The sequence below is a fragment of the Cebus imitator genome, unplaced genomic scaffold (assembly GCF_001604975.1).
Source record: "Cebus imitator isolate Cc_AM_T3 unplaced genomic scaffold, Cebus_imitator-1.0 Scaffold629, whole genome shotgun sequence".
NCBI classification, from domain to species: Eukaryota; Metazoa; Chordata; class Mammalia; order Primates; family Cebidae; genus Cebus; species Cebus imitator.
In genome coordinates this window covers 235,530-245,285 of record NW_016107944.1, presented here as the reverse complement: position 1 = coordinate 245,285, position 9,756 = coordinate 235,530, and the positions used below count along the sequence as shown (strand labels likewise).

At 40.5% G+C, this 9,756-nt stretch overlaps 1 protein-coding gene and 2 pseudogenes across 4 annotated transcripts in view; all 3 read left to right on the top strand.

The window, feature by feature from the left end:
- The window catches only part of LOC108295295, a 5,055-nt pseudogene extending 299 nt beyond the window's left edge, over nt 1-4,756 (top strand).
- SPECC1 (sperm antigen with calponin homology and coiled-coil domains 1) overlaps nt 1-9,756 on the top strand; it is a 269,791-nt gene that overhangs the window by 41,163 nt on the left and 218,872 nt on the right. The gene's annotated exons all lie outside the window — the stretch shown is intronic.
- LOC108295294 lies at nt 7,300-8,745 on the top strand (annotated as a pseudogene).

Here is a 9,756-nt window from a genome sequence, read left to right as displayed (position 1 = left end):
TCAGGAGGCTGAGGCAGGAGAATTGCCTGAACCCAGGAGGCGGAGGTTGCGGTGAGCCGAGAGCGCGCCAGTGCACTCCAGCCGGGGGAACATGAGTGAAACTCCGTCTCAAAAAAAAAAAAAAAAAAAAGCCACCAGTGTATATAATGGGAAAGGTGAACTGATGGATGGTGTTGTTTTGATCAGGGATGATGGTGTTTTGTTTGTGTGTGAAGGAGAGCCATTTCTTGATCCTCAGAGAAATTTTAAGCTGCCTGAAGGGTTGTCAGGATTCCACCCAGACTGGCTAACATTAAATGTTGGAGGGTGGTGCTCTACAACTACACGGAGCACTTTAGCGAATAAAGAACCTGACAGTATGCTGGCCCACATGTTTAAGGACAAAGGTGTCTGGGGAAATCAGCAAGATCTTAGAGGAGCTTTCTTAATTGACTGAAGTCCTACTTTGAACCCATTTTAAACTACTTACTTCATGGACATCTCATTGGAAATGATGGCAATGATTTATTGGGTGTGTTAGAAGAAGCAAGATTTTTTGGTATTGACTCATTGATTGAAAAGCTAGAAGTGGCAATAAAGAATTCTCAACCACTGGAGGATCATTCACCAATAACCCGAAAGGAATTTCTCCGATGTTTGCTAGCAACTCCAACCAAGTCAGAACTGCGATGCCAGGGTTCGAGCTTCAGTGGTGCTGATCTTTCTCGTTTGGACCTTCCATACATGAACTTCAAAATGGCCAATTTATGCTGCTGCAGTCCGGCACGTACACTTTGCTATGCAAATCTTGAACAAGCTGATCTCTCTGGATCGGTGCTTGACTGTGCAAATCTCCAGGGAGTCAAGATGCTCTGTTCTGATGCTCCTTCTGGAGCATCCCTGAAACTGTGTAATTTTGAGGATCCTTCTGGTCTTAAAGCGAATTTAGAAGGTGCTAATCTGAAGGGTGTGGATATGGAAGGAAGTCAGATGACAAGAATTAACCTGAGAGTGGCTGCCTTAAAAAATGCAAAGCTGAAGATCTGTAACCTTAGCAGAGCAAGTCTGGCAGGAACTGATTGAGAGAATTGTGATCTGTCTGGGTGTGATCTTCAAGAAGCCAACCTGAGAGCATCCAGCACGAAGGGAGCTATGTTTGAAGAGATGCCGACACCACTACACATGTCACAAAGAGTCAGATGAGAATTTTAGGGGCTGGAGGAAGATGTACAAGATGAAAATGTTTTTCTTATCACTTTACTTTCTCCACCCACTCAGTTGTCTAGAAGCAACACTGTAAGGAAATTTAAAAGAAAAAAACATTTAGAGGATTATGCTTGTTCTCAGCAGTGCATAAGGGAAAAAAATGACTTTTTTTTCCATATTATGATTTTTAATAGAAAAGCACTCATTTAATAGATGTGGGGAAACTAGATATTGATGCCTTTTGAATGGGGCAGAGGAGTTTATCTGGTTTTATGACCAGGAATAGTATCTATTATATTTGCTTTTAAACAGGCTTGATGTGGAAATACCATCTTGGTTTGAGATGCATTTGAGGATTTTAATTTATGAAAGCACAACATATGCAATTATATTTATTGAATACCTAGATGCAGTATGGATATTTAAATTGTTAAAACTTTATGAAAACTTTGGAAAGGTTGTTCAGGTTTATAAATAGCTTTAGTGATGCCTCCCCTCTTTAAATACCTGTCACACCATATGAATGTGGTGAGATCAGACTCTCTAATACTCTTTTCTGGTTCATTTTGATAATGTTTACTTTTTAGAATAAAACAGTAGCTAAATTAAAGTAATATCTAGTGCTTACTGATTGAGACAGAGTGGAAAGAAAGACATTATTGTACATCACTGTCATTCCAAAGGTACAGCAGAACAATGGATGGAAGAAGAACTTACCTATCATTATAACACTTACAAATGAACATTTCTCAGAATTTTATCCTAGGCAAGTTTCACTCGACACCAGACCAAGCAATTCTGTCTATTTACACTATTAGCCTAGTTTTCTCACACAGTCAGCACAAGCATAGGAAGATACTTCAACACCAATAAACCAAGGTGCGTCATTATATTCATTTAATTCAAATATCAAATAGTTTACACAGGGCCAGCTTAGAAATAGATGTTAAATCCAGATCTACTTCAGCCAACGCTTATACAGTATAAATGAATACGATGGAGTTGCCTGTTAAAAGGCAATGCAGTATAAATGCAGCTAGAACCCCACAGTGGGGAATGAGGAATTTCAAACATACATTTGATTACAGCCACCAAAAATATATAGAGAGTAAAAATAAAGGCATTTGGCTGCTCCAAGATGTAATACCAATCAGTCAGCACCTGTGATTCTTTTACTTATATTTTTTGTTTGTTTTTTTTTTTAAACAAATTTTAGCCCAATTTTCTTGAGTCATTATCTCTCTGCAGCAGCAGAGGAAGGGCATGTACCTCTCTAACCAATGACCTGGTGTCCTTAGGTCTACCCCAAGAGCAGGGATATTAGCTGTGTCCAAAGGCAAGGAATCATTGAAAACCACTTTCGTCTCCTTTGGGAGAATGACATATCTTTAGTATTTACGTAGCTTATTCTTCTATATCTACATATGCAAAGCTTTCCTTAACAGTAAAGGGTACATATGCATAGTGGGAGGAGATCAGACCTTTACAGGTGAAGGAAAGCAACTTCAGAAATGAATTATTTTCTTTGCTTTATTATTTTTACCAAGACAGAGAAGTATTGTATTGAGAGATAATCTATTTTCATAATCAGTATGTGCCTAAATGAGATTTAAGTCATTTCATTCTGTACTATATTTTCAGAAATTATAGAATGTGTTGTTCATTCACTTAAAGGTAGAAATAATCTAAAACCTCTGTAGAAATAACCTAAAACTGCAGAAGGATCTGAAAGATCTAAACATGGTGTGCTTATAAACTGCAGATTTTAGATCTAATTTATACTGCATTAATAAATGATATAAAGTGTTGAAAAGAAAAAAAAGAAGACTGATCATCATCAAATATTACTGTAAAAATTTGAGATCAAAATATTAGCACATAGGATTCAATAATAAATTAAAAGAACAGTAGTGTACATCACAGCTAAGTAAATTTATGCCACCCAAGAGTGGATGAATATTAGGAAATTTTGGAATATAATCTATCACATCATTAACAGGCCAAAGAAGAAAAACTGTACAGTTATCTCCAGAGATACAGAACATATATTTGACACAGTTAGTAATCTTTCTGATTTAACAACAAACTCTTGATAGACTGTACATGTGCAGAGACTTCTTTAACGATGTATATGTCACAAATGAAAGCCAGCAACTCCCATTCAAATCAAAGAAAATTCAAGGTTGCCTACCATCACTACAGTCATCTAAAAAAATTTTTTTGTCGATATTAACCAAGGAAGTAAGATAAGACAGATATGAAAGTACATAAATATTGCAAATGAAGGAACAAAATGATGATTGTAATCAGATAATAACATTGTATGCTTTGAATTTCCTGAAAATTGTATCTTAGAATTTCCTGAAATTCTATTAGCGACAATAAGAGTTCTGTATGTGGCGAGTTGTAGACTAATATATCAATAGCTTTCTTACCAGTGACTGATTAGAAAAAATAATAATGTAAGAAACAATTGTATTTATAAAGGAATAAAAGGGCAAAATATTTAGAAATAAATAATGTACGAATCTATATAAAAATATCTTAAAACTCTTTTCATGGAGAAGTCTTATGTCCTTCAAAGAAGGAATAAATAAGTGGAAGCATGTATGTGATTCTTAGATAGGAAGATTAAATATAATGAAGATTAAATGAAATTAGCACAACATATAAAATGTCATGTCTGAATTCTTCTATGAATTCATTTTCATCTTGATTATATCAGTGGGAATTTGGGAGTGGAAACACGAATAAAATAACTGAATTTTATCTAAAACCCGTTGTTCTCAATGGGGGATGATTTTCCTCTCCAGCTCCAACCAGGGAACAAATGGCAATGTCTGGAGAATTTTTTTTTTTTCTTTTCTTTTTAGCTGTCATGACTCGGGGCTGCTACTGCCATCTAGTGGGTAGAAGCCAGAGATACCAAACATCCGAGGATGCGCAGGACCGTCCCGCAGCAGAGAAGGTCCTGCCCAAAAATGCCAACAGTACTGCTGCTGACAAACCCTGACCTAGCAGAATAAATATTCTAGAGTAACCAGGAAAAGGGGATTAACCTTAGGCATCCTTGAACTGAAGAAGCGATAGGCAGTTCAGTGGAACGGTGGAGAAAGTGCAGAATACCCTGGAAGGTTTAGTACAGGGGAAAGGCGGCATGTCATATCACAGTGGATAATTCACTCAACAATGTGACTGAGTAAGCATTTAGGAAAGAATAAAGCTGGATCCCCATTCCATTCATACCATCACAATAAATTCTAAGAGGATTAAAGATTTAAATATTTAAAAATGAAACTGCGAAAGTACAAAAAGGAAACATCAGAGAATTAATTTGTAGTTTTGGCCTTGGAAGAGTCTAAGTAGGAACAAACACAGAAGCTATAAAGGAAAAGATGAAAAATGTACTTATGTAAATATAAGAAACTTCTATGCAAAAAGAGGAAGTTATTTGCAATACATGTAACAAAGGGCTTATTTATAAAGAGTTTATACAAATTGATAAGAAAAAGAAAAATAGGCCAGGTGCAGTGGCTTATGCCTATAATCCCAGCAATTTGGGAGGCTGAAGTGGGAGGATTTCCTGAGCCCAGGAGTTCAAGATCAGCCTAGGCAACATAGTGAGACCTCATCTCTATAAAAATAATAAATAAATAAAAATTAGCTGGGTGCATGCCTGTAGTCCCAGCTACTTGAGAGGCTGAGGTGGGAGGACTGTTGGAGCCTGGGAGTTTGAGGCTGCTATGAACTATGAACACACCACTGCACTCTATCCTGGATGACAGAGTGAGACCCTGTCTCAAAAAAAAAAAATTAAATAAAAGAAAAGGAAAATAACATAATAGAAAAATATATAGCTCCCATGAAAAAATACAGATAGCCAGTGGAAAGATACTAAGCCTTACCTATAGTTCAAGAAATGTAAAGCAAGGCTGGGTGTGGTGATCCACGGCTATAATCTTAGCACTTTGGGAGGCTAAGGTAGGCAGACTGCTTGAGCCCAGGAGTTCGAGACCAACCTGGGCAACATAGTGAAACCCCATCTGTACAAAAAGATACAAAAATTCGCTGAGCATGGAAGCGTGCACCTGTGGTCCCAGCTACTTGGGAGCTAGAGGTGGGAGGATCACTTAAACCTGTGAAGCAAAGGTTGCAGTGAGCTAAGATTGTGCCACTGCACTCCAGCCTGGGCAACAGTGAGGCCCTGTCTCACACGCACACACAAAAAAAGTAAAGCAAAATTAGATATATAATTTTCCCTAATAGCAAAAATTAAAACAGTTTATGATTTCTGGTGTCATTAAGGGTATAAGGAGCCACATATGGTTGATGCACAAGGACAATTTGGTAATATCTATCTAAATCTTAATATAACCTTTGACCAGGCATTTCTACTGTTTAGCACTTAACATTACTGATATTCTTGGAAAAGAATGCCAACACGTATGACCAAGTTCAGTTACAGGATTATTTATAATAGTATAATATGGGAAACAACCTGAGTATGTATTCATACAGGGCTAGTTGAACAATGTGATTTTGGTGCAGTAGAACAGTATACAGGCATGAAAATGAATACAGTAGATTTGTGTGTACTTGATAGGGAAAGATCTCCAAGATACATTACTAAGTGGGGAAGATAACATGGTGCATATGGTATAATCTTAATTTGGTTTTGGTTTTCAAAGTACATGTTAATTTGATTATTAAAATCAATTTTTTTCCCTGGAAGAATGTCAGAATGATTGTCTTTGAGGAGTGTTAACCAGAATTGAAAGTGGCAGAGGAAGATTTTTTCATTTTAGATTTTCCTGTGCTGTTTGAACGTTTAAACATATGCATACATTGCTATAAAAATGAAAAACAAGGTAAATACAATATAAATTTAGACAATATAAATATAAACACATAATACTTCCTCTTCTACTTGTCTTCTGTGTTGTTCCTTAGCCATTTGTTGCTGGATTTTCTTTTTGTTGTTTGCTTACAGCATCTGCTCCTTTGCACAGGATTCTGAGAAAATACCTTGGTTTCATATTGGCTCCTAAGGTAGACAAATTCCCATGCCCCAAGGGGCATTGGTATCCTTTATTTGTCAAAGAAAGGAAATAAGTACATGTCTAATACACAGTGATGTTGGGAAAATGGTCTGTGAATATGTTATAGACTGTAACGAAATGTAAGTGGCAGTTACTATTCTCCTAGTTATATAAATTGTTTGTCAATTATTTCATTTAAGTGAAATTAAATTATTTGACTTAATAGGGTTGAATCTGAAAATTACATTTTGTTTCTGCAGCTTTTATTTTTAAATGTCAGAAGTCCTCAACATTTTGGTAGCATTTTTGGACAGCTGACACTTTTGTACATTGTCATGATGTCCCCAGACTGCCTCATTTGGAATGGGTGGCTTCCAGTCTATTAGGACTGACCATTAGGAGCAGCGGCATCCAGCGCCTCTCTGTTGTAAGTGCTACCACCTCTGCAGTTGTATAGCATTGTTTCAGTAATCATTTCAGTATCTGATTGCATTTTGTCTATCTTACATGTGTGAAATCCAGGGAAGTCAAAGTGCTGGTTGGGACTGCAGCAACCAGTTGTCCAGGTTGAGCATCCCAAATCCAAAAATTCAAAACCCCAAATGCTCCAAAATCTGAAATGTTTTGAGCACTGACATGATACTCAAAGGAAATGCTCACTGGAGCATTTTGGATTTTGGATTTTGGGATTAGAGATGCTCAACCAGTAAGTATAATGCAAATATTCCAAAACAAAAAATCAGAAATCCAGAACACTTATGGTTCTGAGCATTTTGGATAAGGGATACTCACCTTGTATTAATAAGTGTGGGTTTTAAAGTCTCAATTCTGTTGGGTGTGGTGGCTCATGCCTATACTCCCAGGACTTTGGGAGGCCGAGGCAGGCAGATCGCCTGAGGTCATTTGGGACCATCCTGGCCAACATGGCAAAACCCCTTCTCTACTAAAAATAGAAAAAAATTAGCCGGGCGTGGTGGCGGGTGCCTGTAATCCCTGCTACTTGAGAGGCTGAGGCACGAGAATCACTTGAACCCGGGAGGCAGAGGCTGCAGTGAACCAAGACCACACCACTGCACTCCAGCCTGGTGACAGAGTGAGACTCCGTCAAAAAATAACAACAGATCGTCGGCAAAGCCTGAGTCCTGTCCTCTCGCTCTCCTCCCTGGGCAGCATGAGCTTCACCACTGGCTCCACCTTCTCCACCAACTACCGGTCCGTGGGCTCTGTCCGGGTGCCCGGCTACGGTGCCCGGCCGGTCAGCAGCGCGGCCAGCGTCTGTGCAAGTGCTGGGGGCTATGGTTCCCGCATCTCCCTGTCACACTCCGCCAGCTTCCGGAGCGGCATGGGGGTCGGGGGCCTGGCCACGGGGATGGTCGGAGGTCTGGCAGGAATCGGAGGCATCCAGAACGAGAAGGAGACCGTGCAAAGCCTGAACAACCTCCTGGCCTCCTACCTGGACAGAGTGAGGAGCCTGGAGACCGAGAACCGGAAGCCGGAGAGCAAAATTCGGGAGCACCTGGAGAAGAAGGGACCCCAGGTCAGAGCCTGGGGCCATTACTTCAAGACCATGGAGGACCTGAGGGCTCAGATCTTCGCAAATACTGTGGACAATGCCCGCATCGTTCTGCAGATTGACAATGCCCGGTCTTGCTGCTGATGACTTTAGAGTTAAGTATGAGACAGAGCTGACCATGCGCCAGTCTGTGGAGAGCAACATCCATGGGCTCCGCAAGGTCATCGATGACACCAGTGTCACTCGGCTGCAGCTGGAGACAGAGATCGAGGCTCTCAAGGAGCTGCTCTTCATGAAGAAGAACCATGAAGAGGAAGTAAAAGGCCTACAAGCCCAGATTGCCAGCTCTGGGTTGACCGTGGAGGTAGATGCCCCCAAATCTCAGGGCCTCACCAAGATCATGGCAGAAATCCAGGCTCAATATGACGAGCTGGCTCGGAAGAACTGAGAGGAGCTGGATAAGTACGGGACTCAGCTGACTGAGGAGAGCACCACAGTGGTCACCACACAGTCCACTGAGGTTGAAGCTGCCGAGATGACGCTCACAGAGCTGAGACGTACAGTCCAGTCCTTGGAGATCGACCTGGACTCCATGAGAAATAGGAAGATCAGCTTGGAGAACAGCCTGAGGGAGATGGAGGCCTGGTACGCCCTGCAGATGGAGCAGCTCAACGGGATCCTTCTGTAGCTGGAGTCAGAGCTGGCACAGACCCGGGCAGAGGGACAGCGCCAGGCCCAGGAGTACGAGGCTTTGCTGAACATCAAGGTCAGGCTGGAGGCTGAGATCGCCACCTACCGCTGCCTGCTGGAAGATGGCGAGGACTTCAGTCTTAGTGATGCTCTGGACAGCAGCAACTCCATGCAAAACATCCAAAAGACCACCACCCGCCGGATAGTCGACGGCAAAGTGGTGTCTGAGACCAACGACACCAAAGTTCTGAGACATTAGGCCAGCAGAAGCAGGGGACCCTTTGGGGAGCAGGAGGCCAATAAAAAGTTCAGAGGTCATTCGATGTTAAAAAAAAATAAAAATAACAACAGCAAAAAAAAACCACCAAAACACTCAATACAGTGGAAATTATGAGACAGATGGAAATTATTTAGCATGTTGGTAATACCATCTCCCATTAGATGCTCACTGGACTTAAAGCAATTTTCTATATGCTCAGCTGTGAAGAAAAAGAATAAAATTAAAGGAAATTGGGGGAATTCTGGCAACATATAGTTGATTTCCTCTGAAGAAAAGGTGTGATTATTATATATAGACTTGTAGGGGGCAGAATTCTTTTTATGACATCCAAGACTCCGTTTTTGTACTTTTGACTAGGGGACAAATTTTCTAAGATGCATAGCATGGTATTATCTGTGTTTTCTTTCAATTGTATTAATTTTGAGAAAGACTTTTGTTGTGAAATTTTAACACAGTATTGTGATTTTGAATTCACAAGAATGAAGCCTATGGTCAGCCTGTATTTTATTATGCCCTTTCCTGGGAGCTGATCTGTCCTCAGGGAGAACCCCGGAAATCTACTCCAGGAGAAAATGTGTCATCTTTTGGTCATAATAATTTTATTATTGCCTCAGCCTTGCCTAGGGCACCAACTTGCCATCTGTCATGGGTGGTATTGGAACTGCTTGAATGGGGAGACATGAGCTTCTTCATTCTTTTCAAGACTATTTCTAGTTTCTGGTTTCCAGGCCTTATGCTGTTCTCTGGGGCTGTGCCAAAGTTCGTTCCAACAATAGCAAGAACACAGCAAAAATCACGAAAGGGACTACTATTTTCAAGCCCTGCCACCTGCCTGCCACCGTGCTGGCTTCTCTGAGCTGCTGTCTCTCTTCACACTCGTAAGAGCTATAGGAAGACCATGGTATTTCACCCAGACCAGGAACCTTGGCTTCGGAAAAGTCAAACAAGTCTGACTTTTTCTCTCCCATGCCCACCCCAGGTTTCCATATGGGGCATCCACTTTTTTTCTTTTATTTATTTATTTTTGCTTTTTCTTTTCTTTTCTTTTC